Raw genomic sequence first — 25,490 nt, forward strand, 5'->3', positions numbered from 1 at the left:
TTGTAGGTTGAAGTAAAATAATATAGAAGTAAGATACTGACAAATTATGTGACATATGACTAATGTAAGGAATAGGTATATGATGTAGCCATGTAGAATGTGATTCTGGGATTATTCTGTCTCATTCATCCCATTTTTACCATGTAAAAGTGATGAAGCTAGTTTCTTAATCTCATGGTCCCTTATTTCCTCATTTGCCATCTTTATATAAATTATAATCACTGCAAATGATGATAAAGTGAAAGTCATGTAAAACACATGGAATAATATATAATATAACTTGATACATGTTAGTTATTATTATTAATTTTTCTATAGCCTAATAACAAAAATGAAGGCGACCACATCTTTTTATATTTCTGTACAAATCCATCCTCTCTGTGTTGAACTACAAAGTTTGATAATTAACTTTCAGATGGAAAGTAACTTTCTATAGAAAAGCCAATCTGATTATTTAGTTAAGATTAGACTTGAGGATATTTAGAAAGTGTGGCGCTAGAGTTGTAATATGGATTATCTGATTCATTGTTTCTTTTGTTTTGTTTCATTCTGGTTTAACTGAACTTCCCATTCACTTGTAATTTTTTCATTGTGGTTGAAGGACTACCTAATTGGGAAACATCATGATTGAGCAGTAATTACCTCAGGCATCCATCAAATATTGCAGAGATAGTCTCTAGTCATATAGATATAGAAGAGAGAAATTATGAGTGGTTTTTGGTCCCATGTCTAGCCTTGGGAGGGAGACAAAGGAAAAGAAGGAGAACAAGAGGCATGCATACAACAAATTGCTTCAGGGAATGGCCTGCAACTGTGCCATTTATTTATATATCCCCTACTTGGGAAAACATTTGTTGTCTCAGATCTCCCTTTATGTTCTGAGTGTCTGGAAGAGGATGTGTTGCTATCCATGCTTTAGGGAACAGTAGCAAAATACAAAAGGGAATGTTGGTGGGCCTTGTGTAATGAGAGCCACATGTTGGCCATGAATCGGGCCTAGGCTCCCACTCTTTGATTCCACTGAATCTCTTACATCAGAACCTGCACTGGCCTCATGGTGATAAGCATGCACACACCAACACATACTTCCGTGCACAACCACATGCATTCATACACTCACAGATGTGAACACATATGGTCACATGGTAAAACCGGTTCCCCTTCCAAAAAACTCATTACGATAATTATTGACACAACTAAAATCAACTTATACATGTTCTGTTCTGGCACCTTGATGTTTACTGAGCTGTAAACCAGATGACTTCTTTATTGCAAGAAAATAGTAGTAAGTTGGCAAATTTTTTGTGAATTATCATGATCGTTGTATTGAAGGCTGACACTTCTTGATTTCCACTTTCTTCATTTCTTCATAATAAATTTCCTATTCACCAGTGCTATACCCCAGAGTTTCAGAATACTAAGGGGAAGAAAAATAAAACACCTCAAGGGAATGGTTTGAAATAATGAGAGTCAGTGGGAATCTCAGTCAAGCCACTGTGGTTTAGAGAATAATAAAGGAATTCAATGCATTTTAAAAGAATCAAAGGGCCAAATAATTTTTTAAAGTTTCCATTTTCTCATGCAATATAATCAGTAAGCTGCAAATGACTGATTTATCAGCCCATCAGCCAGCTTCCTTTGTATCACAAACAGGGAAAGCCAAGAAGGGACACAGCTTTCTTACTGAAGTGGTCAGATCTTTGAATTAAAAAAAATACCACAAGTATTTTTGTATTTCATAATTAGGTCTTTTGAGAATTAAAATAAAACATTTAAAAAATGTAAGACCTATTAGAATTTGAGATGACCCAGCTTGATTTCTCCCTCATTTCTTCCTTCCTTCTTTCTTTCCTTTTCTTCTATTTTCCTCTTTTTTCCTTTTTCTTGTTAGCAAACATGAAAGAGACAGTGTAGCAAAAGGAGAATATGACAGACATCATCTCTGAAGTAAGAAGATCTTGGATTAAAATCAGCTCCAACAGTGATCAGCTGTGTGGCCTTTGACAAGCTCCCTAAATTTTCTAAGCCTTGCTTCCCCATTTACAAAATGGTACCACCCTACTGGGTTGTTGTGACAGTTGAATGAGTCCATGCTCTATTTAGAACAGTGCCTGGTACATGAGAAGCCCTCAGAACATTTCAGTTTATATTACTCTCTAGAGGGATTATGACATATACTCAAAGATACCATAGATGATACTGAATTATCTTTGATATGTTTGTGATCAGAGTAGACATCATCAGAATGGCTCAAACAACATATTCTTGTGTGAAAACACACAGATATCAAAGGAAAGAAATATTTTGGAAAAAGTCTACACCTGAAATTTTTTTTCATGTTTAGATAAAATCTGACAAGAAAAAAGAACAAAAAGGAACTCATAAGTTATAAAGAAAAATGAAGTCAAAATTTGGCAGATACTCAAGAAAATTCTAGCACCCACAGTAAAATCTCATTTCATGAAGTCTGACTTTTAATCATTTAAGCTCAGAATCCTCTGTATTAGAGACATCGTAAGGAAGATATTATACAGAAGCAGACAGCTCAAGAGACATTGCTTGAACTATGCACAATTTGGCTGAACTGTTGAAAAAAAAAGGAAAATGGAAGGTTCTAGGGAGCTGGATAGGGTTTTGACCACTGACTGATAAATGCCTACAACTGTGCACATCATTTCAAGACAATCTACACCGAAGTTTACATTTGCTGAGAAAGGTACATGAGTTTATATTGATATCTTCTTGCTCATTCTGTTTCTTTTGTTCTGAAGGAAGTACTCCTTTCTCGGTGTGTAAATTCTTCTTCATTTATCAAATAATAAGAAAATGTCCCCTTTTTATATTACACTCTAAAATCATACACTCCCACTGCAGAAAATTCATTACTCTTTCATCGGTGTCCCACATAATCCTATACCCTTCTTGTTGATTATCTCCATGATAAGAAAAGAAGCTATTTTCCCCAATTTCTTGGTTTCTTAGTGCTTGACTGTCTGAAATGAGAGTCATCAAATGACTTAATGGAATAACAAAGGAGATGTCAGAAGGCACAGAATACCAAGTGTGCCCACAGTTAAAGTCCCGGATGCTCTTTTCTACTGCAGGCTCTGGGATACCCATTTCTATAATTCCCTTTCCTGTAGGTGAAGGTAAAGCAGAATGACAAGATTCCTAACAACATCTAAGGCATCTCATTAACATTTCCCTTATATTTTCCTTAAAAGCAGCTAATGCACCAAACTTATGCCATCTGCAAATAGAATAACTCCCAATAAAATAAAACTTGGCTTCTACTGAAGACTGGACTTTGTAAAGATTCATGGGGATTTTTAAGAAAGAGCAAGAATCTAGTACTTATAAATATCTGCTTATGGTATTAAATTTAAAACTCTACAATAATTCCATTTAAATCATATAAGTCCCACTGCCATATTTTTATAGCATGTTCTATAACAATGCCTTGTCAATAAGCATGAAGTATTTATTAGTCTAAATAATTGCTTATAGCCATTGTGCTCCTCAATTCATATGTAGAAAACTAAATGAATGAAAATATTGTCCTTACACCTGATATCAAAGTTATAAACAAAATAACTTGATATGGAGCATAGCAACCCTGGAGTGATAATGAGAATTTGATTCTTCATTTTGACTTCTCAGTTTTCCCTAGATCCCTGAAGTCTGCAGGTCATTAATCTAAATTCCCTCTGATTAAGCCACAAAACAAGAAAAGATATTAGATATGTGTGATTTTGGAATATAGAATCTCTGAAACCTTATACTTACCTAATATTTCTCTATATTTGTAGAATTTTACATGCAAACCCTCTCTTGTACTCAAAATATATCATCCCAGCTTTGCTTTTAGAGAACATTGGTTCTGTGTCTGGCTGAGGAGCCATTTCTACTTCAGTTAACAATTTAACTGTCTTCTCATTGGCAAATATTACTCCCCACCCCCATCTGTTAAGTAGTCTAATGTTTCCTAACTCTATCATCCTGACTGCATTCAGGAAGTAAAGGTAATAATTGGTAACTCTGGTTTGTGCCAGTTTTCTGATCAGCTGGAATCTAAGCTAATGTTCTCAGTTCAGTCTTTCTTCTTCCTTGCTGGTTCTTTTTCTAGAGCCATACATTAGCATTCTCTGATCTCCATGGTCTCCTAGAGTCACTAATTTCTCCTCTCTCTAGTTTTTGTAGATCCAAAGTGTTTGGCCATTAAGTAATATATACTAGCTTGAAGAGCTTTTTCTCCTTGGTTAAACTCATGCATTGCATACAAATTGATGCTAAGGGCAGCTGCTTGATTCATCTTGTCAAATATAAATTCAGTATCCAAATGTCCTTTTGCCCTAGTTTCTCTACATAAATAATTCTGCTTATGTCTTCATTGAAAATTAAAGTAGGTTTCCATGATTGGGTCTCATTTTTGAATGTCAAGGTTATTAAACATGTTATTAAGTTCAAATCCATATTTTCTCATTAGTGTGCCAATGAACGATTGATTTAGTGATTCATTTAACAAACTACTATATTTAAGTAATATTTGGGAGATATTAAGTGAGATTGTGAAAAATAGTTAAAGTGAAATATCTCTCTCTCATATATATATCTATATACACTATATATATTGTATTTATATAGTATTTTATTTATTTCCTATTCTTAGCTATTTTTTACATATAAAATAATTTCAGTGAGCTTTTGGTAAAATGGCTTCAGTTTGATTTTTCTGTGTTCAGCTCAAACCTACACTGATGAAATTAATCAATATTCAAAGTATGCTACATCATATGTTGGTGGAATGATCCCAGAGGTAGAATCAGGAAACCTGAATTTCATCCTTAATCAATAATATCCTGGGTTTGTTTCTCATTAAAAGGTATGTATTTTAACAAAGAAAAATCTAAAATCTAGACCTGTTGTTCTCAAAGTGTGATTCAGCCTTCTGTAAAAGCCCCAAGACACTTGCAGGGGGGTTGTAAGGTCAATGTTAGTTTTATGATAGTGCTAAGATGTTATTTACCTTCTTCATTTTCATTGTCTCATGAATACATAGTGGAGGCTGTACATTATAGGAAAAATACATACAGATGTTGCATAGCATGTGACAAAAATACTCTGATCCTGAAGGAATATATATATTTGGGTTTTTTAAAATTCCGTTTTAATTTATAATGTAGGAGGAAGAGAGATTCACTTCTGAGATGACACTGTGAGGAGTTCTTCTTACCTGTTCCCTGGTTAAATCGTAAAACTCACAACAATGACAACAACAACAACACAACCATTCAAAGCCTTTGAAAATGATCCTAACAGTAAGCAGTAAATGCAGAAATATCTATTCAGAAAAATCTATGAAAATTCAGTAAAAAAGGTTTGAATCTGTGGTTTCTTACTGAGATTGCTCTTTCCATGTACTCCATCATCGCTCCAGCTCAGGGAGGTAGAAATTCTAATCTAGACTGTTGCAGCCCCAAACACAAGAGACCCTCTCACCCCAGTGCCCAGTCAGAACACTTTCTTCCTGGGAGGAGCAGAACTTCAGCATTTCTTATTCTGTCCTCAAGTGTCTGATGCTGAAGTTAAGTACCGCAAGATTTCAAACAAGAAGTGAAGACTCCTTTTTTCTATTCAACCCCTGCTCTACCTTAGACAGACTACCACTGAGAATACTGTGGCTCTAATAGTCCTAATATTGGAAGTGGTTCCAAACCAAGAAAGGGTAGCTGAGAGGACTTCAGGCTGCTATGACCCTATCACTCATTCCTGAATGGGAGTGTCACACAGGGAGAAGCTTGCTATTGTCCCTAATCCCAGCTTCAGACTTGACTCAGAGATTTTACATAGGGGGGAGAATAATCCTTAAAATAAATAGTGCTCACTCTCTCCCCAGTGGAATTGATTTCATTTGCAATAGATTGTAAAGAAGTTTAAACTCCAATCAAGAATAGTGAGGGATGTGGTAAAAGGCAAATGGAAGGACATTACATGGGCCTAATAGAGCTACATAGGAGTAACATTTCTGTAAATAATTGGAATTAAGCTAGTATTAATCTGAATTGATTTTGATAAGTTAAGATGTATATGGTAAACCCTAGACCAATAACAAAAAATATATTTAAAAAACATAGTGAAAAAATAATGAAATTAAATGATATATTAGAAAATATTCAGTTAATAAAAATTAAAGCAGTAAATGAGGAAAAGAGGAAAACAAAATGAGGTATACATATAGAAAACAAAATGTAAAATTGAGATATGAAACCAAATATATGAATAATACTAAATGTGAAAGGATTAAAAAATACACTTAAAAGGCAGAGCTTGTGGAGCATCTGGGTGGTTCAGGGCTTAAGCATCTGCCTTTGGCTCAGGTCATGATCCCATGGTCCTAGAATCCAGCTCCAAATCAAGTTCTCTGCTCACTGGGGAGTCTGCTTCTCCCTCTGCCCTTCTCTACTCATGCTCTCTTTCTCTCTCTCTCAAATAAACAAATAAAATCTTAAAAAAAAAAAGAAAGGCAAAGGTTGTCAGATTTTGATACTCCCCTCAATAAAAGAGAGCTAATCCAATTATATGTTGCCTATAGATTAAAGGAGACAAATATATTGAAAAGGATGAAAAAGTATATATCATGCAAATAGCCCTTATGGGAAAGGTGGAATGGCTATACTAGTAGCAATTAAAACAGACTTTAATAGTAAAATATATCATTAGAGATAAATAGGCACATTTCATAATAATAAGATTGTTAATGTACAGGCATTTATAATAATTATGAATATATATGAACCTCAAAACAATGTATCAAAATACATGAAGCAAAACAGAAATAAAAGGAAAAATATTTAATATAACAATAATAGTGGGAGACTTCAATTTCCCATTGTCAAGAATGGATAAGACAAAGAGACAGAAGATCAACATGGGTGCAGAAGTAAGGCATAGCACTATTAACCAAGTAGACCTAACAAACATATATACAATATTTCAACTTAAAAGAATCAAATACCAAATACACAATTCTTTCAAGTGTACATAGTATACCCAGAATAAACCATTAAATTTAAAAGGATAGAAATTTCAAAGTATATTCTCCAACAAAAATATGATTAATTTAGAAATCCATAATGGGGAAAAAATTAGGGAAATTCACAAACATGGAGAAGTTAAACAACAGATGACTAAATAAGTTTTGGGTCAAATTAAAAAAGGAAGTTAAAAAATTCTTTAAGATATATGAAAGTAAAGTACCACATAACAAAACATATAGGATATAATGAAAACAATCTTTAGCGAGGAATTTATAGCTGTAACTACCTATGTCAAGAAAGAAAAAAAAATCAAATCAATAAACTAAACTGTCTCCTTAAGACACTCAAAAAATAATAACAAACTAAACTTAAATAAAGCATAAGAAATAAACTAATGAGGATTACAGTAGAAATTAATGAAACATAGAATAGAAAAACAATAGTAAAATTGATAAAACCAAAAGCTGGTTCTTTGAAAAGTTCAACAAAATTGACCAATCATTAGATAGACTGACAAAAAAAAAAAAAAAAAGCAAAAAAGCAAGCTAAGACTCAACTTGTTAAAATCAGAAATAAAAGTGGAGGCATTACTACCAACCTCCAGAAGAAAAATAAGATTATAAAGGAATACTATGGACAATTATACTCCAACAGATCACATAACTTAGATAAAATGGACAAGTCCCTAAAAAAATATAAACTGCCAACATTTACTCAAAAGAAATAGACAATCTGAATAGAATTATAATAAGTGAAGAGATTTAATCAGTATACAAAAATCTACCCACAAAGAAAAACCCAGGTCCAGATGGCTTTATCAATTAATTCTCTCAAACATTTAAAGAAAGCTAAATACTGATTTCCACAAAGTCATCCAAACAATAAAAAGGAACACTTACTCATTTCTTTTATGAGGCCAGTGTTATCCTTAAAGCTAGAAAAAGAGGGGCCTCTGGATAGCTCAGCCAAGTTGAGCATCTGACTCTTGGTTTCAGCTCAGGTCATGATCTCAGGGTTGTGAAATCGATCCCTGCATCAGACTTCTTGCTCAGTGTAGAACCTCCTTGCAATTCTTTCTCTTTCTATTTCTCTGCCCCTCCCTGCCCTGCTTTCTCTCTCTTAAAAAATAAAAAATAAATAAAATAAAAACACAAAACCACAAAAAGATACCATGAAAATAAAAACCTATGTGATCCTCCACTTTATGAATACAGATGCAAAAAAAAGAAACCCTACTAGAAACTGAATTCAACAATATATTAAGAGTTGAATACCATTATCAAGCGAAGTTTATATCAGAAATGCAAGGTTAGTTTAAAATCCAAAAATAAATTAATATAATAAATCATAATGATGTAGAAAAAATATTCAGTAAAATCCAACACCCTTTCATGCTAAAACTACTCAACAAATTAGTAATAGAAGGGAACTTCTTTAACTTGATAAAGACACAACTGATGTCATACTTAATAACGAAAAACTGGATGCTTAACAATGAAATACTTACTGATGAAAGACTGGATGCTTTTTTCCTAATATCAGAAACAGGACAAGAATGTTTGTTCATACTACTTCTATTTAATCTTGTATTGGAGGTTCTAGTCAGGGCAATTAGGTAATACATACATATATACATATGTATATATATATATACACATACATATATATGTATGGTATCTAGACAAAAATGTAGAGGTAAAACTATTTCTTTTTTTCTTTAAAGATTTTATTTATTTATTCATGAGACACACACACACACACACACACACACACACACAGAGGCAGAGACATAGGCAGAGGGAGAAGCAGGTTCCTTGCAGGAAACCTGATGCAGGACCCAATCTCAGGACCCCGGGATCACCACCTGAGCCAAAGGCAGATGCTCAACCACTGAGCCACCCAGGTGCCTGAGGTAAAACTAGAATATATATAAAAAATCTCTTATAATTCAATAGTGAGAAAAATTGTCCAATTTTAACATGCACAAAAAAGCTAATAGACATTTCTCTAAATTTCCGATAAGCATATAGAAAGATTCTCCACATTATTAGACATCAGAGAAATAAAAAATGAAGCCACATGAGATATGACTCCACACATACTAGAATGGATAGAATCAAAAAGTCACATAACAACCAGTGTCACTGAGGATGCAGAGAAAACAAAAACCTTCTACACTGTTGGTAGGAATGTAACATCATACATCAGCTTTGCAAAACAGTCTTTCAGTTCCTCAAATTATTTACTAGAGTTTCCATATAACCCAACAATTCTATTTCTAGGTATATACCCAAGAGAAATGAGAACATAATATCCATACAAAAGCTTGTACATGAATGTTTATGGTAGCATTATTCATAAAAGTCAAATGGTGGAGACACCCTAAATGTCTTAATAAATACCACAAATACATATGATGGAATATTATTTGGCCATAAAAAGTATTGAAGTACTAATATTGGCTACAAAATTAATGAAACTTGAAAATACTATGCTAAGTGAAATAAGCTATCCACAAAAGACCATATGATTCAATTCATGTGAAAAGCCTGGGGTAGCGAAACCTATCTATGGAGACATAAAGTAGATTGGTGGTTTCTTGGGGCAAGGGTGCTATTGGTGATAGTGAGAGGGTAGAAAAGTGGTAGCTAAATGGCATGGTATTTCTTTCTGAGATCTTGAAAATGTTCTAAAATTGACTGTGGTGATGGTTTTCTATATTTTATATTTTAAAAATTGAATTTTACTATTTAAATTGATGTACTGTGTGCTATGTGAATTATATCTCAATAAAGCTATTAGAAATTCCTAGTTTCTAATCAGTAAATACTTATGGATATACCCTATATAAACAAAAAGTCTTTGGGGACTTCAATAATTTTTAAGAATCCATAGAGTTCCTGTGAACAAATAATCTGAGAAGTGTTGACCTAACAATTGGCTTGAGTTCTAGGCAAAGTTTCATTACCACAACCATTTCAGCTGGCCATTGTTAGACATGAAACAATGACAATTTATAGTCATGATTTTCAAAAGTGGAGTTTCCATTTTTTATTTCCACATTTTTCAGTAAATTCTGATCATTATTTAGTCAAGTTGGGAGTCGCAGGTTCTGGCACCAGGTCTGCCCTCAACATGCTTTCTGATTTAAGGCAAAGACTTTTCTTCTCTGAATTGACCTTTCCTCAAATGATAAGAACTCTGAATTGAAAGACCTCTAATACTCCTTCTAGTTATCAAGTACTAAATAAATTATTGTTTCTAAATGACATGGCCTTTGAAAATATCTCTAGATTTTCCCACAATCACCATGTAACAAACATGAATCTAATAATATTAACCTCTTTGTTCTATTATTTACTCTTTAATTACTGTTCATTGATCCTAAATTTAATTTACATAATGAAGACAAAATTTCTAGCTCTATATCCAACAAATTATTTTAGAATATAATTAACTAAAAAGGTCATGGTAATCACAGCTAAAATCTAATTTCTGTCACTGAAGAAGGAAAAATTCATGTTCATTCTGAAAAGAGTGATTCATTCAGTATTTCCTTAGCTGTTCATGTCAGATTAGGTCCTTCAAAATCCAATGAAGAAATTTGTCATATGCTTGTAGAATTAAACTCTGGATAGTTGGAAGAAAACAGAACATGGCTTAATTATAGTACTAATTCTGGAAAGATTGTGATAGAATGTTATGCATTTACTTGGTGCTTATTTAATTGTGTTCATGATTTGAAATGGGTTCACAAAAATATCATTTATTCGTTGCAACTTTTAAAAGTAGATATAAAAAAATCTTCATTACCCATTATTTTATAACTGAAAATACAGAGATTAAAGAAGTAGCCTATGATGGTATGAACAGTAGCCAAATCTAAACTAGTCCTAGGTTTCTTTAAATACACACAGCCATTTTTGTTGTTAAAAATTAAATTCTAATACACAGCATATGTCTGAAATTATAGGTAATAGAGACCCTCCCAATAAGAAACTTACGTGTCAAATTGATAGGCATAAGATATTGATGGTTCACTAAAGGACTTGGATTATATCTATGAGCATTATTTAGCAAACTGACTTGGTTTAAATTTATGCTCCTATTAACTACTAACTTTTTAAAGTTATAAATAGAGTCATTTTGTTTGGGTTGCCATTGTCAGAAAAGATAATAAGTCCGGGTGAATTACACATACATTGATATTCCTAGATGTTCTTTAGAGCCATTTTTTTAAAAACAGGGCAATACCAGTCATGAAAGAGTAATGCAGCACAATTAATTAAGTGGCACTAGTGATTCCTTTAAAATGAGTGTTGTCAAAAACATTTGGGAACCATGGAGTTTCAGTGCAGAAGTTAATATATATTAGCAATTTAAAGATTTAAAGATTTCAATACATCCTGACTTCACAAATTATTTCCTTTATATGCTTTATCTCATGGTTATAAGACCATGAGCCCGTCTGGCCAGGTCTTGCATCTGGCTCCTGTCTATAATTCTTGCTACTGTTCCCCCTTGCTAAAGTGGCAAGGATATAATACATGGAACTCTTTGATTCTCACTTTTGGGCAAAACACCAAAGACCAAGTACATCCACATCCTGAAGTGAGATGCTAGGCTATCCATGTGGGATCTGCCCTGAGTCTGGTTTGCCAGCCTAACTCTCAGCATTAGTGATCATAGTTCAAACCCACAGACGAAAACTGGAGTTTTTGGTGGAAAGATCACCACAGTGTTAAGACTTTCACTACTCTCCTACAATTGATGCTTCCAGAGAAACCAAAGACTGACAAAAACTGCACTTGCCATTAAATCTCCCATGAGCTATGGAGGTAGAACTGAGAAATGATAAGAAGATATCCATGCCACTCTGAGATGTCCAAGCATGAATCAGTCCAGAACTAGGAAAGGCAGGGGGAAACCCAAGCCTGACTTTACCCTGAAGTTCGCAATACTGTTCTGGGCTGGATCTTTTTGTGATTGAGACAAGGCTTATGGTTCAGAGGAAGAATAAAAGCTCTGGAACTTGTCTGAGTTTTCATTCAAGGGCAGCAAAAATATGACATTGAGAGAGCAAATGTGAAGAACTTGGGGAAAAGAAGGCAATTGTTTGGTGCTTTCAGTCTAGGGTCCAGCTTCCTCAGTAAGATAGTTGAGTTTATGGAGGAGGGGTTGTTTTCATAGAGGTTTATTTCACCATAGAAAGTACAGACTGAACTTCTCTCAGTTCCTAATGCACCAAGATGCTTTGGGTCTCAGGATGATTACAGATGTTCCTGGTTGGACTGGACACTTAAGTTTTCCTCTCCCTTCCTCCAATTCTTTGACTAATCAGCTCTTACTTGGCATTTCCCCCTCAGTCTTACTATCAATCCCTTGGGAAGGACATTATCCATCCTTCTTTCCCAATCTAGGTCAGATTTCCCTGCCATTCATCCATTCTTGTAGTGCTCTGTGTTTTTCCTTCATGGTATTTATCAAGTATTTTTCTTATTGTCAAAAAGTTCTTGAACACATATTATACTTTCATATACTGGTGTGGTAGACCAAAAGAAATGTTATAAATAATAAACATGGTAGTAACTAATCATTATTAATGCATATTAGCCCATATTAATTCAGTAATTAAAACCTACAGATAAAGTATTAATCATTAGGTGTGTGTGAACCATTGGAAATTTTTATTTTTTATTTTCTTGCAAACAGACTAGAGAAGACTGCAGCTAGTGTGTATAGACAATGACTAAAACAAATGAAAGAATTTAGTGTACATGTGCACACACTCAAATAGATCATTAGAAGGTACAGTTGCCATTCACAATAATTTTACTCAATTTCACTCTTTGCTCCTTCCAAAAGTTGCTGAAGTGATCTTCATAAGTCACAGATCTCACATATCTTCACTTCTTAAAAACTACTTACTGTTCCCTTGGCCTTTGAGAACTCCCTCAGCTGACAAAGAATTTCCTTCACAGGCTGCTCCTGTACATCCTTTGCCCTCAACTTCTGTTACTATATGCAGTGTGCTTAAATATTATGAGGTATTGAACAATAACACTACTCTCATACTAATGCTGATAATACTCTAAATACTTTTATAGTTATGTCTCCTATTGCACCCTGACTTCATTTCAGTGGATCACATCTTAATATAACTTCTTTGTTTTGGAGCCCTTCTGTGGATGTGATTAAACTTTCAGATATGGGGCACTGATGAAGAAAATGGAAAGACATTTATCAAAAAGAGATGTAGACTTCTTTCCTTCCTATTTAATTATGATTGTGATGAGCTCTCCTGCACACTCAGAATAATTCTTATCTCCATGGTGTTTCTTGCCCTAGAACTATGAATATGCCTAATATGCCCTATGATGTAACCTCTTCTGGAGAGGTAAGAAATGGTTCCTTTAATCTGATTGGTAAAAATGAATTTTAGGACTTTATCCCAGGCTTCATAAACCCTTCAGGAAATCTGATTGGAACTTTGATATAATAGTGTAGTCTGACTCCAATAAATCTAGTCCTCAAAGGAAGGAGTATAGTAAAACTCTAAAAAGAGATACTGTCTTTTCTAGGCCTGTTTGGCTTTTAGATCAAAGATAAAAGTCAAATAGACTTTTAGTGTAAAACCATTTCCTTAATTCTGCACACTATTTTGATTTTAAAACATACTAATTGCTTTGCCATATTTGACCAAAACTAGCACATACCTTATTAAACTGGTGGTAATTAACTAGATGACATTCTATTTCATTTTCTAAATTAGGCTGGGCAATACTGGCTTAAATTTACATATAATTATGCAAAACTGATGGGTAATTCTGCAGCAGGAAATGAGAAAAAATGGTTAAAATTTGTTTTGTAATTATTATCAATATGGTTGAGAAGAATTTATATCCCTTCAGAGCATTAGTTTTCTTATGTGCATAAAGTAAAAATTATTATTTTAAAACAAGGCTTCTCATTATTAGCACTATTGTCTCACTGGGCCAGATAATTCTTGGTAGTGGGGAGCTAATATGGTCATTGTAAAATGATTAGTGGCATCCCTGACCCCTACCTACCAGATGCTAGAAGAATTTCCCATGCTTATAACAATGAAAAACATCTCCTGACATTACCAAAGGTCTCAGAGGGGTAAATTGCCCATAGTTGAGAACCATTGTTCTAATGTGTTGTTATGAAGGCTTGTTTAACTTATCAACTTACCAGTCAGAGTCTACCATTCATTAGGCCTTGAGAAAGCATTGTTGAGCATACAAAACAAAGCCTACTCCATGATGGAATTTATAGCAACTGTTTACAATATGCCAGCCACTGTAATAAGTGTATGAAAAAACATACATGGCTAGCCCATGGCCATCATACGATGCATACTCATTAGGAACTTGCTAAAACTTCTGTCTTCCAGTAACAAAGAAATACACCTAGCATCTGCAAAGGGATCTATTGAAAAGGAAAAGAATAAATTACCTTTAACATAATATTTTGACACCTAATGTTACAGAAAGCCCACTATCTAATATTAACTGAGGATATAGAATAGATGATTAAAAAATCTTTTCCAGTCTTCAAATTGTGTATCATCTCCCAGGGAACGAGGGTAAGTTCACAAGTATTTATAATTCAAGGTGGTAACATGGTAGGCGCTGCATGAGATCTTCAAAGTGCCAAGAGAGTTCAAAGGTAGAAAAACTGACATCTTAGTTTGGGGAAAACAGGAAATGAGAAGTATGACTTCAGAGAGCTTTTATGAAATTACATTTCAGAATTGCTAAATGATCATGCTCCCTTCTTCTCATTTGGTTTAAACCTTTCCACATTACATAGACAGAAGGGAAAAGTGACTTTGAAATCTGTGTGTGTATGTGTGTATGTGTGTGTGTGTGTGTGTGTGATTTTTAAACTTATTTTTTAAAGATTTACTTATTTATTTTAGAGAGAGAGAGAGTGTGTGTGCACATGCAAGTGAGCAGCGGGAGGGGCAGAGGGAAAGAGAGAATCCTGAAGCAGACTCTCCATTGAGTGTAGAAGCCAGCGCAGGCTAGATCCCAGGATCCTGAGATCATGACCTGAGCTGAAATCGAGTCAACCACCTAACCAATTGAGCTACCCAGGAGCCCCTAAACTTATAACTTATTAAAAATTTTTGAAGTTCCATTTATTTAAACTAAATAAATTCGAATCTAAAATAATGAATTATGTCCAAACTAAAATAATAAATTAAAGGCTATTTCAAAACTTTTATGTTTTAGGCTTACTTGAATAATTCATGTGAATTAAATGTGTTCTGTTTTTCTGGTACTGGAGGATAATTTACAAAATGAGGTAACTATAGATCATATTCCTAGAATAGAACATTTTTTTCTCTTCACCTCATATCGTCTTATGGAAACACTTCTCCCCTACTCTCAACCCATGTGGCTTACATGGAGCTAATCTTACTCCTGGATTGAAGGTCAGATAAATAATCCCAGCTTAGTCCATTTGATTTTTCCATCCTCCTGACCTTAATAGTAAGCTTAGAATATATAAAACACCAAAAAGGAGCTAATAAGAGTTGATCCCAAGACATTTGCTAGAATTTTGGAAGACATTGCTCTCTTTTCCTGGAATTGGAATATATCTAGAGAGATGTCCTGGGAATAAAGCCAGGAAAGCAGAGACAAGAGCTAGAGACAAACAGCCTCTTGATTTTATGCAGATGATACAGATCCTGATTTTGTTATTGCCTGAGTAGGAATTATTCTTTGAACTGTCTAGTTATATGAAGGAATAAAGTCTCATTTGGTTTGAGTTGGGTTTCCATTTTGCAATTGAGAGAGCTCAGTTAGTAAATGTCCTAATTACACTAAACATTTACTTAAATTGGTCACTTTTCAATAAAATACAGTGGCATGATTTTGGTGAGACAATAAAATAAAATAAAATAAGATAAAATAAAATAAAAATAAAATAGTAAATAATATCTGCCAGTAAATCTTTGTTGAATGAAAAAACAAATGTCATCTGTAGATGAAAGAATGAAAATTAAATAAATCAAACAACAGGCATCTTAAACATTGTTGACTGAAATGAACAGAAATTCTTAGAACTACAGCCCTCAAAATACTACATACAATGTAAGAATTACAGACATGTTTTTCCTCTGGTTTACTTCTTTTGACTGTACATTAATAAATTTACCTGATATTTTTCACATTCTGCACGATAGTAACAATGATATGAACTGAAATGGCCACATTATTTCTTTCTCAGCTTTTCTCATTTAAAATTCTTCACAAGAAGAACAATCCCAGGCCTTTTAGGAACTGATTTATCATCCTTTCTCACACGTCAATAGGTTATCCTTGCTGAAAAAGGTCTTTCGATTGTTCCTTGCATTTGAATCCAAGTTAAGTCAAATAGCTTCTTCTGGTGATAGGCTGCTTATGGCTTCACTACAAGTCTGCAAAACACGGACTATATATTCAGTGTTCTGGAAGCATTTCTCTTTTACATGCTGGCATTACATGGTAAAGAGCCAAGAAATAGCCAGAAAAGGATAGATTCCGTTCTAACGAGAACAGATCAATCATTTATGGAACTCTTACTGTTTTCCAAATTTTATCCTGAGGGATATGGCAAGATAGGAGATTAATAAGAATTGCATAACACATTGTTCCAGTCCTCAAAGGTGTTCAAAGTTACTGAAAGGTAAGAATTTTAGAGATAATTTGCCTTAAAATTACTTGATTAATTGTTACTTGTTATTGCTGTGTCTCAAAGTTAGTAAAACAACAGAGAAGCTGCCTTTCTCAAGCCTGGGAAGGAATAATGTAAATTTTCCATATTTTGGCACTTAAAATGCTGCAAGATAGTCTGGCAAATTGAAAAATATAAAATGGCATTTCTATTTTTGTTTTGTTTTTAAAGATTTTATTTATTTATTCATGAGAGACACAGAGAGAGATGCAGAGTGATAAGCAGGCTCCATACAGGGAGCTCGGTGCAGGACTTGATCCTGGGATCCCGGGATCATGACCTGAGCCAAAGGTAGATTCTCAACCACTGGGTCACCCAGGTGCCCCAGCACTTCTGGTTTTATTCCCTCCCTCTTACCTTCCTTTTCTGATATCCCTTCATTCATTTCTTCATGTATTTGATGCATTTATGAAGCAACTGTTTGCAATATGCCAGCCACAGTGATAGGTTCTAGAGATTTAAGCAAGAATGAGCCCAGGAACTTATAACCTATAAGCAATAATTTGACCGGTACAACAATTACACAACAAAGAGACAACTAATTATACTATAAAGTGTCACAGGCTATCATAGACAGACACAAAAATATCATGCCAACACCAAGGAGGGAGTGACCAGTTAGTGGGAAGAAGAGGAGGTAGGGCAGAGAGGAAAGTGTTGAGAAAGAAAAGACTTTAGGCTACAATTTATATCTTAAGCCCTGAAGTCTTGAAAAATTGTTAGTATGAATCATAATAGAAGTTGAGAAAAAGGACAGGTCAGAGACTGCTGGATGGATGAGATGGCATTTGAGCCAGGCTTTAAAGAAGGAGTAGAATATAGGCTACAGAGACAGGATAAGGGGAATTTCAAGCAAGAAGATCAAAGGGGAGTCAGGAAAGGACAAGACCTTTATGAGGCATAGCAGAATCCTCCTTTCAGCTAAGACATGGAGTTTGTGAAGTGAAGTAGCAGAAATTGAAGACAAAGGGTGCACAGGTACACGGGGTGGGTCTGTGAAAGATAGTCTATGTCTTTTGATGGAGCTCTCAAGGGCCATGGAAAGCTTTGGAAAAATTTTAAGAAGTAGAGACACATGCCCAGGTCTGTTTTTTAAATATAATAGCAATTTTGGGAGGAATAAAGAAAGGGAAGGAATTGGCATGGGAGGACAGGATTGTCACATGCTCCAGGGAAAACTGTTGGGAGTTTGGGTGGAATGACAGAGATGAAAGGAAGGGATCCATTCAGACAACAATGTGTGAGGCCAGGATTTGGGACTGAATGAATCCAGCAAGGGTGAGGAGAGCTTCAAAGTCTCTACCCTTGGCAAGTAAATCGATAATTTTGCATTTATAAGACATAAAGCCCCATGAGAGAAGCAACCTCTGCAGTAGAAAAAGGAGAATAATTGTCTGCGCTCTAGTAACTTGATGAGTAAAAAAGGCCTCCATGGTATATATCTGGTTTCATCTGGTATCTTGGATAATCTGACCTGAACATCTCAGGGCTAGTTTCCTTAATCTTCTCTAATCTGGTTTGCAATAGCATCTGCATGCACCATCTTAGTTCTTAGACTTTAATAACTCCTCATTCATCTCAAACTCACTTAAATTGCTTTAATGTAGATTTCAGAGTCCACCATCTTACCCCAGTCCCTGGACCCATCCATTTGGCCTGCCTTGCTTGCTCTTCCACAGTCCTAGAAGTGAAGCCAAGAATGGATGCCTCTGTCTCACACAGGAAAGTTAGAGCGCTCTCTGGTTCCCTGAGTAGCTCAGCTTTTCTCCTGGGAAGTTCATTAATAATTTCCTTTGCACAGATGCAGTGCTCTCCCGGAAAGTAGTCTGTACATAATCGTCTTCATCTGGTAGCTTGTGAAGGTGATTCAGGAAGGGATGCCACCACTCAAAGCAATAATCCACAGGCAGTTTATCCACAGAGAATTCCAAGCTCCATTGCTTAAAGACTCTTGTAAAGCTTTATGGGGCATTAAGTAGACTGATAGGTCAGAAGCATAAGTCTAGTTTTAACTATTTCAAGTTACAGGTCAAATGTGAAAATTTTTCTATTTTCAGAGATTACCATTTTATTTCTTTTCTATTTTGTGCATATATATAATTTTACCACACCAATACACCTGTTTATTGGTGAGGCAGGCACTCAGAGGCTAAAGGGTAGTGATAGGTATTCATAACATACATAAGAATATATTACATATAATAATATGTGCATATAAATACATGCATATGTATATACATATGAGTGTACATATATATATATATATCTCCACAAAATATTATCTGAAACATCATGAAGCTGAATAAATATTAGTGATGAAACTCAATGGTTCATAGGATCAGCTCTGATTGATAACACAACAGGATTATACTAATTTTGAAAGTGATGTGTTACTAGGATCATAGTGCTGGGCAATTTTTCCCTGACTCACTATACATGCTTAATCAGCATTTCATCCAAGTGAGCATAAAGGCCAGAGGTTAAGCATCCAAATTACAGTTTTGACAGTCTTTTAGTCCTTTATTTTAGACTGCCTGATATCCACCTCTCAGTTGCTGAACTCTCAAAATTCAAGGCAAATTGTCAGACTCTTGGAAGACTGACTGGCTTGCCTGTTGTTTTTATGAAGTGAAGGAATTTGCTTCCTTTTTTATAAAGATTTTATTTATTCATGAGAGACAGAGAATGAGAGAGAGAGAGAGAGGCAGAGACACAGACAGAGGGAGAAGCAGGCTCCATGCAGGGAGCCCGATGCGGGACTCGAACACGGGACTCCAGGATCATGTCCTGGGCTGAAGGCAGCACTAAACTGCTGAACCACCCAGGCTGCCGCAGGAGTTTACTTCCTAAGTTTGGAAAAGTCAACCCAAATAAAGGAAATTATGGTAATTTTCAAAAACTATTTCCTAGCTCATAGCCTATTTGATTACATTTTTCATAACTCAGACAAAATTTATATTCTCCCTTGCCCTTAACATCCTCAATGAGAAGACTTAAGATTATTTGATAACCCACTAATACTTATGGCCACCTCAAGGAGAATATGGACTCCCCCTTAAAGTTAAGGCTGCCTGTATGAAGTCATCTTAGTTCACAGAGGTCATTAATCCATCCAGGATTTTAAATGAATAAGGGTCATGCCTGAAGTCAAAAAAACCTAAATTATTTTAACGACTTAACCACAGAAGGGTCTGCACAGCAAGAAATATGATTCCAGAGTATGAGTTTTTATTGCTTCTCCTCTAATCCCAAATGAGAAACAATTTGTTGACATATTCATTATGAAATAGAAAAGACAAGTTTTTAAAAGTTGGACATGCTATTGTACAACCCAGATCTTTGTAATCTTATATTTGAAGCATAAAAATATTGTTTAATTATCCTGGATGATCAGAGAAATTTATTTGTATGTCTTTTTCTTATTTCCTTTTTTTGACTGCTCTATAAGATTTTTGGTGTTAAAGGGGGCCTGGGTGGCTCAGCCAATGAAGCCTTTCCCTCTCGATTTCAGGGCTCAAGTCCTGATCTCTGGGTTGTGAAATTGAGCCCTACCTAGGGCTGCAAGCTTAGTGTAGAGTTTGTCCCTCTCCCTCTCCCCCTGCCCCTTCTCACCTCTGCCTACCGGTGCACACACTCTCTCAACTCTCTCAACTCAACTCAACTCGATAAATTAAATAAATAAATAAATAAATAAATAAATAAATAAACAAATAAATAAAATAAATTTGGTGTTGAGTATTGGTTAGAAATGCAATTCTCAATGTTATTACTGTTTTTTTTTTCTTTTTTTTTTTGGTGGAAGGGAACACAATGAAATTCTTACATGATGTAGCCCAGGAATTAATTATATAAAACTTTGAGAATTTCTACTATAGAAAAAAGCAAGCTTTTATGTGAACTGTATGATTCTCCTTAGACAAATGTGTAAGTATAGCTGGCTTATCACAGAGACACATATAAAAAATGCAAAGAAAATGTGCTGAAGATGAAAAACACATTCTACCACCTGACTCTATTCAGTTGAATAAACAGAGCATACCAAGCTTCGAAAATGCCCACAGAGTAAAAGTATTTATAGAACACAAAATAAGAAAAAGCAAAAGAAATGCTTTTTGAGGTATGCACTTAGCTACAGGTGATAAACAAACTCTCAGTATCCTGTACAACAAGACACTAATATATTTATATGCTAAATGTATTTAGATGTGTCAGAAATTACTCTCAATGGCATTATGCAGGCTATATAAAAATACAATACTACAAAACATTTCAGACCTTTAATTATGCTCATTGACACCAACGCTGCAATTGCTTGCTCTGCCGTGGAGACGGGAGGGAGAGGCAAATGAACAGATGGACAGACTCTCTATTCTGTGTTCTACTGGCTGCTGTTCAGTGAATAGCAGTACGCTAATAAAGTGCTCAGAGGACTTCTGCCTCCATCTGCTTTTAATAAAAATAAATGAGGCTCTGAAACAAGCACCAGCCATTGGAGTTCTTGTGTAGAACTCTTCAAGAGCACATGTGGAAGTGGCTGTGTTGATCTAAGTCGACGGCTTACAGGCTGTGACAGCCCCATGATTTCAGTGGCCCTTATCTCCCAAACCCAGGTCCCTGAGCAGCACTCCCTTTTTCTCTGGCTATTTATCATGAGAAATTATCATGCTTGGACAACTTTAATAGCCTCTTAGCCCCATTGTTCCATGGCAAGTAATGAAATTAGATTAGTGCTGCTCAGCCTAGTGATTGGGGACTTTATGATTCTCTTATGTTTGGGGAAATAAATGTTTATGAAGTTCCTCTTATAGTCCACAAGTGTGCAGCAAATGTCATTAATGGAGTTCGTCCTGAGCCTCCGTTATGAGGTTTTGACAGCAGCCTCCCTGCCATGTCTCCCACCATGGCAGGAAACAGCCGCACAAGGAAAGATACAAACAACAATTTCTGTATTACACCAGGTCAGAAATTTAGGGCAAGGATTTTAGACTTCCTTCTTCTGAAGAAGGTTTGGAATTGCCACCATATGCAGAGCATTGAGATCTTGTTAAATTTTATCCAACCAAAGGGGGAATGAAAGTGGGGTAAAAGGCATTTCTGCAAAACAAATGATGGAAGTGCCTGCAGCAAAGTAGTTGGAGTGATTTCTGTTCTTGAGTTGCTGCTTTTAAATATTCTGTCTCCACGGGATCATCCATGGAGGTTAATGAAGACTTGCAAAGATGTTTTCATGGGGATCCAAAGGTAGGAACCTCTGCTCTTCAATGGGGGGCAACAGTCCTTCAGTTGGCATTCATCTTTTCCCATTCTGGAGGAAAAGTGCTGAATTAGTATAAAAGCAGAATAAGTGGGTAGAGGTTACAGAAAGATAGTTTTGGTTTAGGTTTCTGAGAGATACCTGAGCTGATAAGTTCCCTGACTTAAGGGTAATCTAATAAGAGTCAGTGTTCACACGGAGAGTAGTGGATTGATGAGCTCTTTAAAATTAGAACGTGGTAAAAAGAAAGTCGGAACTAATGGAGCCAGGATGTTTCAATACATTGGGAAGGTACTGACTCCAAATTAGGGCTCAGATTTCACTCAGAGAGCAGAAAATAACTAGTAACTCTCTGTGATTAGGAGTCTCATGTGGTCTTTTTTGTCCATTCATGTAATAAGAATGTGTTAAGGCCCACTATGTGTTATACACTGGGATTAGTATCAGATATACAGATGTAACCATAATTTTGTTTATCTCTTTATCTCTCTCTCTCTCTCTCTCTCTCTCTATATATATATATATATATATATATATATATATTATTGTCACCATTAATGACATATATATATAATCTATTTACATATGTCTCTATATATCCAATTCTTTATGATGTATCAATCACTGGTCTAACTATATCCATATCCACAGCATCTATTCATACATACATCCATGTACATATGGTTAGAACTGTAGAATCGATGCTAGGATATGCAAACACAGAGGGCTGCCATAACTGCTGCTGGAAATCATCTTAATCCCTGAGAGAATTCATGCTAAAGTCAAAGCTAGTTAACAAAAAAGGACAGAACTGAGAAATTCAAACAGAAATGGAGGTACTATACATAGAGTTCATTCTTGCTCTGCACATATGGAATGATGCATGGTATAAAGGATTAAACCATTGTAAGCAGTGTTTTTGGCTGGAGCTGACAGATTCCTAACTGACATAATTGATAAAGCACCAAACAATTTTGGTGGCTGGTTTTCATTTGTGAGCATGGTGAGAAGGAAAAACTGGGTACTGACAAGGAGCACCATATCGCATCCTCAAGTTTTGATCTGCTTCAGGACATCCATTATTGCAGGCAGGAAGTAAGGAATTAAGAAAAAGAGAAATTAGAGGTGAGCAAGTGGAAAATTGCCAAGAGTTCCACTATGAAGTAGTGATTGGGAAGAATTTTAGCAAGAGAGATGAAACATTTCCACCTGGCTTACTAAAGGGATTTTAAAAAAAAGATTTTATTTACTTACTTTAGAGAGGGAGGGAGCACAGGAGGAGGAGCAGAGAGGGAGGCAGAGAGAAAGAGAATCTCTTAAGTAGAGACTTGATGCTGAGTGTAAGCCCAATATGGCGCTCAATCACCAGACCTTGAGATCATGACCTGAGCTGAAACCAAGACTCAGATGCTTAACCATCTGAGCCATCCAGGTGCTAAAGGATTTTTTTTAAAAAAGTCATTCTCTCTCTTTTTGTTATTCTTTGTAGGAAGGGAAAAAAAGGGAGACAATGAAATAGGAAAAAAAAAAAAAGGAAACGGATAAGGAAGAATGATTGTGGGAACCAGTGACCATTTTTGGGTGAAGATAGAGACTCTCAAAGCCCCTGCGTTCTGGACTTTCCACCTAGCCCACTCTCCCCTACTCACATGGCTGTTGTGTGTCCCCCAATGTCCAAATCCCAGGAATCCTCAGAGATCCTGGAGAGATGTCTGGTAGTAGAAGCTAGGGAAATAGAGTTGTTTTAGTATAGACGACTGGGTTTGCACATCAACTTGACCCTAGCAGGCACTCAGATCCATACAGTCAATGCTTCTTCATAGGGAGATGAGAAAATTCGCTTGGATTTCAAAATAACCAAGCACCCTACTTCATACCCTGCATTTCTAACAAAAAGAAAAAAAATGTTTAATTTCCAGTGGCTTTAGGGTTGCCTATAGTACTGAATCACCCTATTGGTATGTATGTGCTAGTTTTATACACTGAGACTAATATACCTACAACCATATTTTATAAGATTATAATTCAGGTATGTATATTTTACCTTGTTAACCTTATAATGTTTTTCAGATATAGACTAACTTCTTTTGCAAAGAATGTAATAATCAACAAGCTATATTATATACATGTATTTAAAAAGTAGAAAGAAATTAGATTCCAACTCTCTCATGCTGCAGATAAGTGATCTTTGGCAGGTCCAAATTTGGCAGGCTTCTACATTCACAAAACAGGAATAATACTAACTCCCTCCAGAAATAAAAGGAAGCCTGGCGAGCCAATAATAGAAGTCTGAAATATATTTTGTAAAAGCATACTGCAGTATGTAAAACTTGGATTTGGAGTCAGACAAACCAAGTCACAAGGTAGAATAACTAGTTATTTATTTAGCAGCCCTCAGTTTGTTTCTTCATCTCTAAGAGGAGGAAAATAGTACCTGAATTGGAGAATTACTATGAAGATTTGATGAAGTGAATACTAAAAATGCCTAGTATATTGCCAATGTATATAAAAGCTTGATGAATGGCCACAATCATCGATGGGATTCTCTCAGTTAACTTTTATAACGCCTAAACAAAAGGTTGGAAACACTTGGAAAAATCAATCCCCAGAACATTTAGGATAACACATTTCCTACAGCTTAGTTATATGTAATTTGAAACAGCTGAGATAGCAAAGCACGGAAATTGAAAATAAATTCTTGGCAGGCTTGTCGTTAGGACCTAATTATAAGTTCTCAATATGGCACCAAGGCCTGGAAGGAAGATGAGGGAAAGGAAACTCTGCATATGCTTGATAGCAGACTTCCACCTTGAAATCCCTCAACCATCCCAAAGCTGGTATTTATGTGTAAATAGTTAACTGGTAGTATATAGGAAAAGTATAATCCCTATAAAATTTTATATTTCAGAAATCATCCAACTGTGAAAAATCCCACAAAGGTGACATATTGATTATTTTCCCATTATGCTACCAAATAAATTTTGAAAGTCTATTATTTAATGAATATTCTTTGGATTGAATACGGATTTGTTCTTGTTTTCTGTAGTATAATGACTGAATAGTATATTAGGTTTCCTATCTTGAGTCTGAAGGAATGGTCTGTAACATCAGATCATTAGGAGGAAGCAAGTTCAGATTTACACACATAATACTTCTTAAATACAGGCCTCTTCAGGAAATACGTGGCTGTGAATCCAGAATGAATTAGAGAGGGTTGCAATTATGAAGATGGCAAACAAAATGCATTTCCCATTCACTCATTTGATAATGGTATATACAATAGATTAATATTTAAGAATATTATCCTGGGAGTTTAAAAGACATGAGAGAAAGCCCCAGCCTATGCAAGTTATTTAACCTCTGAATCTCAGTTTTCTTGTTTGTAAAATGAGGATACTCAAACCTGCATTACAGAGTTGTTATGAATATCAAAATAAATGATATAAGCC

Source organism: Canis lupus, chromosome 20 (genome assembly GCF_003254725.2).
Source record: "Canis lupus dingo isolate Sandy chromosome 20, ASM325472v2, whole genome shotgun sequence".
NCBI classification, from domain to species: Eukaryota; Metazoa; Chordata; class Mammalia; order Carnivora; family Canidae; genus Canis; species Canis lupus.